Here is a 7,808-nt window from a genome sequence, read left to right on the forward strand (position 1 = left end):
GCTAAGTTGGCAACACTGTCAGCAACGACCGTATAAACATCAAAGCCCGCACTGATTCGTTCGTCCAAATTCAAAATGTACCACTTCAATTAACTACGGCAGTAAAATCGAACGCTCATTGGTCTTTGATGTTTATACAGATTGCTGACAGTGTTGCCAACTTAGCGCCTTTGTCGTTATATTTAGCGAGTATTCAGACCCCTCTAGCGACACATTTTCAAAAAGCGACTAGCGACAAATCTAACGACTTTTACTGGTGTTATTGGAGACTTTTAGAGACTTTTTGACGTGAAACCGCACATTGTTCTTACTCTTCTCAACGAGCAGCGGGTGCTGCCGTTTGACCCATCCCCCGTGGCAAAGCACTCACAGGCGGCCCAGTTCTCGTGCACCAGCCCCTCCCAGCTGCAGTCAGAGCGCGGAGATGTTCACCCCTCCGTGTCCTGACTGCAAATGAATCGCGCATCATGTGCGTGAAGCCGCCGCTGGCTGATCCCGCCCTGTCTTGCATTCAGCAAGGGATTTAAAATGTAAAATGTACTTTGTCTAAAATAATTAAATCACTTAACAAAAATAAAAAGCTGCATTTAGTTTGACTCACACAGCCTCAGTCACTTACTCGTCTGGTCCACTTACTTATCTCGTCGTGTTTGTGCCTTTCTGTGACATAAGTTAAACTAGCTAGCCAGTTCATCATGTCTAAACTGTACACACAAAAATATAGAAAGGAGTGGGAATCAAACCCTGAATTCAAAGGTTGGTTAAAGCCGTTTATTGGAGACAATACACGGGCATACTGTTTGTATTGTAAGGCTGATTTCTATGCCAAACTTAGTGATGTAAAAAAACACAAGGCAACTCAAAAACACACTCAAAAGGCAAAGCCTTATGATAGTTCCACCAAAAAAAGCCTGCCATTTATGATTCAAAAAATTGACTCTGCTAAAAGGCTGAGGCCACCATGGCATTAGCTATCGCTGAACACTGTTCCATGCTAGCATGTGACCACATTGGAGAAGCATGTAGAGCTGCTTTCTCAGACTCCACTGCAGCTACCCATTTCAAAATGCACAGGACAAAGTGCACAGAGATGATTAATGGTGTTCTAGCACCATACTTCCTCAAAAAGTTGGTTGCAGATGTGGGTGATCAGCGTTTCAGCCTCCTCCTCGATGAGTCCACAGATATAAGTGTTTCTAAATACTTGGGGGTTGTGATAAGGTACTTTAGTGACACCAAGCAGACAGTTGTCTCAACATTTCTGGGGCTTGTTGAATTGGAGGGAGGAGATGCCAGATCTATAGCCTGTGCTGTTGTGGGTTTCCTCGTGAAGTGTGGTCTAAAAAAGAGAAACTCCTGGGGATAGGGACTGACAATGCCTCTGTCATGACAGGGGTTAACAATGGGGTCCATAAAGTCCTGAAGGAAGAGTATGGCCTTAAAGATCTTGTTCTTATTCGCTGTGTATGCCACTCTCTGCAGCTTGCTGTAAGTCATGCTTCCAATGACACCATCCCCCGTAGCGTGGAATACCTGGTACGAGAGACTTATAACTGGTTTTCAGTGTCTCCAAAGCGCAGGGAGGCCTACAAGGCCATATATGAGACCATCAACTGTGGGGAAAACCTTTACAAATAACAAAGGTCTGTGCCACACGTTGGCTCTCCATTGAACCTGCGGTTTCACGCATTTTGGACCAGTGGGAGGAGCTTAGGCTGCATTTCTCAGTCACCAAGTCCAGTGAACACTGCTACATGGCTGAGGTGTTGTATTCCATGTATAGCGACCCTCAAAACATTTTGTATCTGACATTTTTGAAGTCAGTGCTAGGTGAGGTACAGTTGGCCATCAAGGCTTTTGAGGGTGAACAAGTAGATCCTCTTAAGCTACTTGAAAGCTTGGTTAGCCTGATAAAGTCTGTGAGTAGCAGGGTGCTGAATCCACTGGCAAAAACGGATGTTCTTAAAGGGCCAATAGATGGAGACATCAGTCCCAAACCGTACCTTGGTTACCTTTTTGAATCAAAGGCAGCTGAGCTCCATCTTGTGCCGGAGCATGAAATCAATGTCCGAAAGCGGTGTGTAGCCTTCACCATCTCTCTCACTAATGAGTTGAGGGTGAGACTGCCGGACAACATCGAAGCATTGCAGTACATGTCAGTTTTTAATGTGGAGGAAACTTTAAAGCACAATAAGAGCCCTGGAGAAATAGGAAAAATAGCCAAGCTCCTCGGCTACTCCCCTGCAGACATAGACAAAATTGTCCAGCAATGGCGTGCCATCCACCTTAGCAAATGGAATGAGACAAAAACACAATGAGTTTCTGGAGTGAGATTATGAAGTTCAGAGATGCAGCTGATATCAACCCATTTCAAGAACTTGCCATGGCTGCTGTGTCTGTGTTGTCCTTACCACACTCGAATGCTGAAGTCGAGAGAGTTTTCAGCCAGATGAGTGTGGTAAAAAGCAAGCTCAGAAATCAGATGTCCTTGCAGACCCTTAACTCCATCCTGTACATCCGATATGGACTGAAGCTGTCTGGTGAGGCTTGCTATGAGCATCAGCTCCCAGATAATGTTTTGCAGCTTTTTGGCACATCAGCTGCTTACTCATTCAAGTCAGCTCCCTCAGTTGCTGAACCTGCCATAGAGAGCCTTGTCCAAAATGACGACGAGCCACTCTTTCTGTGAGCCAGCACAGCCTGTCTGTATGTGGAGGGGGTATGAAAAAAATACAATTAACCTGAATTAGGGCCAGACTAGTTACCATTTTCTCAGATTTTCTCTACTATATCCCATTTTCTTTCTATTATCTCTTTTGTTAATCTAGATTGTATAATTTTTTTATATATATATATACTATAGTTAAAAATGGTAATGTTTTACTGTGACTTCTTGTAGGTTCCTAAGTGGACCATAAGGTTAAACCCCAAACTTAAGAAAAAGAAGAAGAAGAAAAAAAAGATTGTATACAAAGAAAATGTTAATATTTTACTGTGAGTTTACTGTAGGTTTCTTAGTGGACCATAGGGTTAAAAACCAAACTTAAAAAGAAAAAAAAAAAAGGTTAAAAATGTTAATGTTTTATAGGCTCCTAAGTGGGCCAGGTAAAAAAGAAAGAAAAAAAAAAAAAAAAAAAACAAAAAAAAAAAACAAACAATTAACTCCGCCAGAGTGTCTCTTTTGGGTCACTATTGCCGGTCCCAAGCCCGGATAAAGGAGGAGGGTTGTGAATCGTAAATAAAAAAAAAAATAAAAATAAAAAAAAAGAATCCACATTAGAAGTTCATTTGTGGTTCTAAACATATTCAGGGTGGTTTTTACTCACCTTTTGTCTCTCCAGCGATGTTACTCCGCTCTCTACAGCGTCCATCACAATTACATGCATATGGTCGTTTATGCAAATTAGTCGATGACGTCATTTAGCGCCTTCTAGCTACTTTTAGGACAGCCAATAGCTACTTTCCTTACTGAGGAGTTGGCAACACTGATTGCGACAGCAGTGTTCCTGTCTAGGTGTTTGAATGATGCGCGCTTTCACAAAGTGAATCAGGAGGATAGTCTGAGTAATATTTTTAGTGATTAAAAACTTAAATTGTGCTCTGTACCTCACACCAAACAATTGTATTTCACCTGCGGTGGCAACGCAACATCATTTGGACTACTTTTGGTAATGTTTTTGACATTTTTTGCAGTAAATATTGGGATTGCACTTGTCTGTCTGTCATGGTTTTATTTATAGCCTAACGTTACTGTAAGAAATGGCTGTGTTTAGGTTTAAAGGTAGAAGTGGGATTAGCGTCCCAAAATATTTTTTTTTTTTGTAATTCTGTGTTGTTTCTAAAATGTTTCTTGTTTCTTGCATATTTCAGTCTAACGTTTCATATGATTTTATATTCGCTATGATATGGGTATGTTTGTATTTAGGGATAAGTTAAGGCAAGGGTGCTCAACCCTGCTCCTGGAGATCTACCTTCCTGCAGAGTTCAGCTCCAACCCTAATCAAACACACCTGAACCAGCTAATTAGGATCTGAAGGAGCACTTGATAATTACAGACAGGTGTGTTTGATCAGGGTTGGAACTAAATTCTGCAGGAAGGTAGATCTCCAGGAACAGGGTTGGGCACCCCTGGGTTAAGGGGTCTAAAAATCTAAATTGCTTATCAATAATGTGTGTGTATGTGTGTATATATATATATATATATATATATATATAATATTATTATTATTATTATTATTATTTTTTTTTTTTTTTTAATTACATAGTAATGATATAAAAGATTCGTAAATAATTTATGCTTTTAACTGACCAGGCTAAAATAAAATACACAATGTTTGTGGATCAGAATGTTTGTTGCTTTTCTGTCGTTTTTGTAATAATGTAAGTTATGAATTAATTAATACATTTTTTACAGTTGTCTTTTATTTTTGCGCCCGTTTTGTCTTTCCTTTGATTAGTAACGAACCTTGTACTGCAGTGAATGCAGTGTTTTCATACTGTGCCCCTTTCTGTGCTTTCCAGACCTGGCCATGTACCCTGCCCTCTTCATACAGGTTGTCATGATGTCATTACAGAAGGTAGGCTTATCTTGCAAAAAGGGTTTTCAAATTTGCAGCAGCTGACAGGCCAGAAAAACATTATAATTGTCACGTTATAATGTGATACATTACCAGTTAGAAGTTTTTGAATAGTACGTTTTTGTTGTTGTTGTTGTTGTTGTTTTTTTATATAAAAAAAAAAGTCTGCTCTGCTCACCAAGCCTGCATTTATTTGATCCAAAGTACAGCAAAAACAGTAGCATTTTGAAATATTTTTACTATTTAGAATAACTTTTTTTGATTTGAATATATTTTAAAATGTAATTTTATTCCTGTGATTTCAAAGCTGCATTCTTTGCACCTTTACTCTAGTCACATGATCCTTCAGAAATCATTCTAATATTCTGATTTGCTGCTCAAAAAACATTTAATATAATTATTATATTGAAAACAGCAGAGTATATTTTTCAGCATTTATCTAAAATGGATATCTTTTGTAACTTTATAAATGTCTTTATCATCACTTTTGATCAATTTATGGAGCATTTTTGCAAAATAAAAGTGATTAATTCCTTTAATTCTTTCCAATAAATAAATAAATAAAATACTGATGCCAAGCTTTTGAATAATACAGTGATAATGCTGATCTGAAAAAAATTACTAAACTGTTTTAATTATTTATAATAGTACTAATAAATAAATAAATGTTGCTTGAGCAGCAAATCAACATATTAAAATGATTTCTGAAGGCTCATGTGACACTGAAGACTGAAGTAATGCTGAAAATGTAACTGAAAAAAATTACAGTTTAAAATATATTCAAATAGAAAGCAGTTATTTTAAATGGTAAAACTATTTCACAGTATTACTGCTTTTGCTGTACTTTGAATCAAATAAATGCAGGCTTGGTGAGACTTCTTTAAAAAAATATTAATAATCTTACTGTTCTAAAACTTTTAACTGGTAGTGTAAGTTCATAGTTTTAACAAGATGGTTTTTTTTCACCATATAAAATATTTTTGTTGTTAGGATATACAAAAATATTTTATAGCGGGAAACTGTTCTATGCAACTATGTTAAACCCACACATGAAGTATGGAAGTAAGTAAAGTGTGTATATCGTATATGAAAAAAAAAAATGTATTTAATGTCAAAGTTGCACACGGAAAAGTAAAAATAAATAAATGACATGACAATTGTATGTTATTTTGTATTTAGTACTGTCCTGAATGAGCTGTTTCACATAACATGTTTATATATATATCCTACGAGACAAAATAATAACTGAATTTATAAAAATGACCCCATTCAAAAGTTTACATACCCTTGAATCTTAATACTGTTTGTTTTTATGTTTTGTGATGATTGTTTCATCATTCCCTTGTTTGTCCTGAGCAGTTCAACTGCCTCCTGTTTTTCAGAAAAATCCTCCAGCTCCTACACATTCTTTAGTTTCCCAGCATCTTCTGCATATGTGATGCATACGTGATGATTTTGAGATCCATCTTTTTACACTTAGGGCAACTGAAGGACTCATACATTACTATTATATAACTTGAACATATTTACTGATGCTCAAGAAGGAAACACAATGCATTAAGAGCCAGAGGGTGTAAACTTTTGAACAGGATGATGACCTGTAATTTTATATTTTATTTTTGTAAAGATCATATTTTTTTCATTTAGTACTACACTTCAAAAGCTACATAAATAATTACATGTTTTCCAGAAGACAAAATAAGTATAATTTACCCTAATCATCTATTTCAAAATGTTTCCACCCCAGGCTCTTCATATTTTGTGTTTCCTTCTTAAGCAGTACTTTTGTAATAGTATGTATGAGTTTCTCAATTGTCCTGAGCATGAAAAGATGGATCTCAAAATCACAGTCATTGTTGGAAAAAGTTCACATATGCAGCAGATGCTGGAAAACCAAAGAATGTGAAGGACCTGAAGGATTTTTTCTGAAGAACAGCAGGCAGTTGAACTGTTCAGGACAAACAAGAGACTCATGAACAACTATCACAAAACTTAAAAACAGTCGTGGATCACCAAGGAAACAACATACGGTATTAAGATTCAAGGGCATGTAAACTTTTGAATGGAGTAATTTTTATAAATTCAGTTATAGTTTTGTCTTGTGGAGTATATATAAACATCTGTTATGTGAAATAGCTTATTCAGGACAGTACTAAATACAAAATAACATGATCTCTCGTATTTTGCAAGTGGTATGTAAACTTATGTGCACAACTATATATATTGGTCATCTATACTTATACACCTAAGTGTGATTAAAAGCAGTTAAAAAGTAATTGAAGTGATTGCTAAATATTGTTATTTATACTTTTTCAGGCAGCCGAAGAACAACTTGGGACACCTCCTGAAAAGACAGTGACTCACACGCACACACACACACACACTAAATATATAATTAATATAAATCAATATGTTCTTGTTACTGTTTTCCATTATTTGGACACATTTTGATGCTTTACTGTGGAAATTATCATATCAATAAAGCCAATTTGAAAATAATTGAATTGACTGATAGTTTCCTGTAATGTGTTACTAAAGGTTCTAAGAACATTCAGTAAATGTGGGGAAGGACCTAAATAGGACCAAAAAAACATTTTAGGTTGGTCCTGCACATGTTATGGGAATGTAGTGTAGAGACTAATAGGGGACTTCCTATAGTAATAACCTAAATGTCCCAAGAACGTCCTGAATGTTCTGTGAATGTTCTCCAAATGATGTCCTCTAACCCTTTAAAGAACTCCAGATCATGACCATCTCGGAACGTCCTGGGAACGTTATTAGGTGACGTCCTTGACACCAGCGCGGACGTTCTGACAACGTTTTGGGAACGTCACATTTCCAAATAAAATATGGTCCCCTACACGTCCCAAGAACGTCCTGAATGTTCTGTGAAGGTCCTCCAAATAACGTCCCCCAAACCTTTAAAGAACTCCACATCATGACTGTCTCGAAACGTCCTGGGAACGTAACTAAATAACGTCCTTGACACCAGCGTGGACGTTCTGACAACGTTTTGGGAACGTCATATTTCCAAATAAAATATGGTCCCCTAAACGTCCCAAGAACATCCTGAATGTTTTGTAAATGTCCTCCAAATAACGTCCCCCAAACCTTTAAAGAACTCCACATCATGACCGTCTCGGAACGTCCTGGGAACGTTACTAAATAACGTCCTTGACACCAGCGTGGACGTTCTGACAACGCTTTTGGGAACGTCATATTTCCAAATAA

At 37.3% G+C, this 7,808-nt stretch overlaps 1 long non-coding RNA gene across 1 annotated transcript; it reads left to right on the plus strand.

Annotated features, from left to right (window-relative positions):
- Positions 1-3,493: 3,493 nt before the first annotated feature.
- Positions 3,494-6,958, plus strand: LOC127159337 (uncharacterized). The gene is made up of 3 exons (XR_007826420.1): positions 3,494-3,668; positions 4,522-4,577; positions 6,894-6,958. It is a non-coding gene; the product is annotated as an uncharacterized LOC127159337 (long non-coding RNA).
- Positions 6,959-7,808: the final 850 nt, after the last annotated feature.

This window comes from Labeo rohita, unplaced genomic scaffold (assembly GCF_022985175.1).
Source record: "Labeo rohita strain BAU-BD-2019 unplaced genomic scaffold, IGBB_LRoh.1.0 scaffold_2081, whole genome shotgun sequence".
Classification (NCBI taxonomy): Eukaryota; Metazoa; Chordata; class Actinopteri; order Cypriniformes; family Cyprinidae; genus Labeo; species Labeo rohita.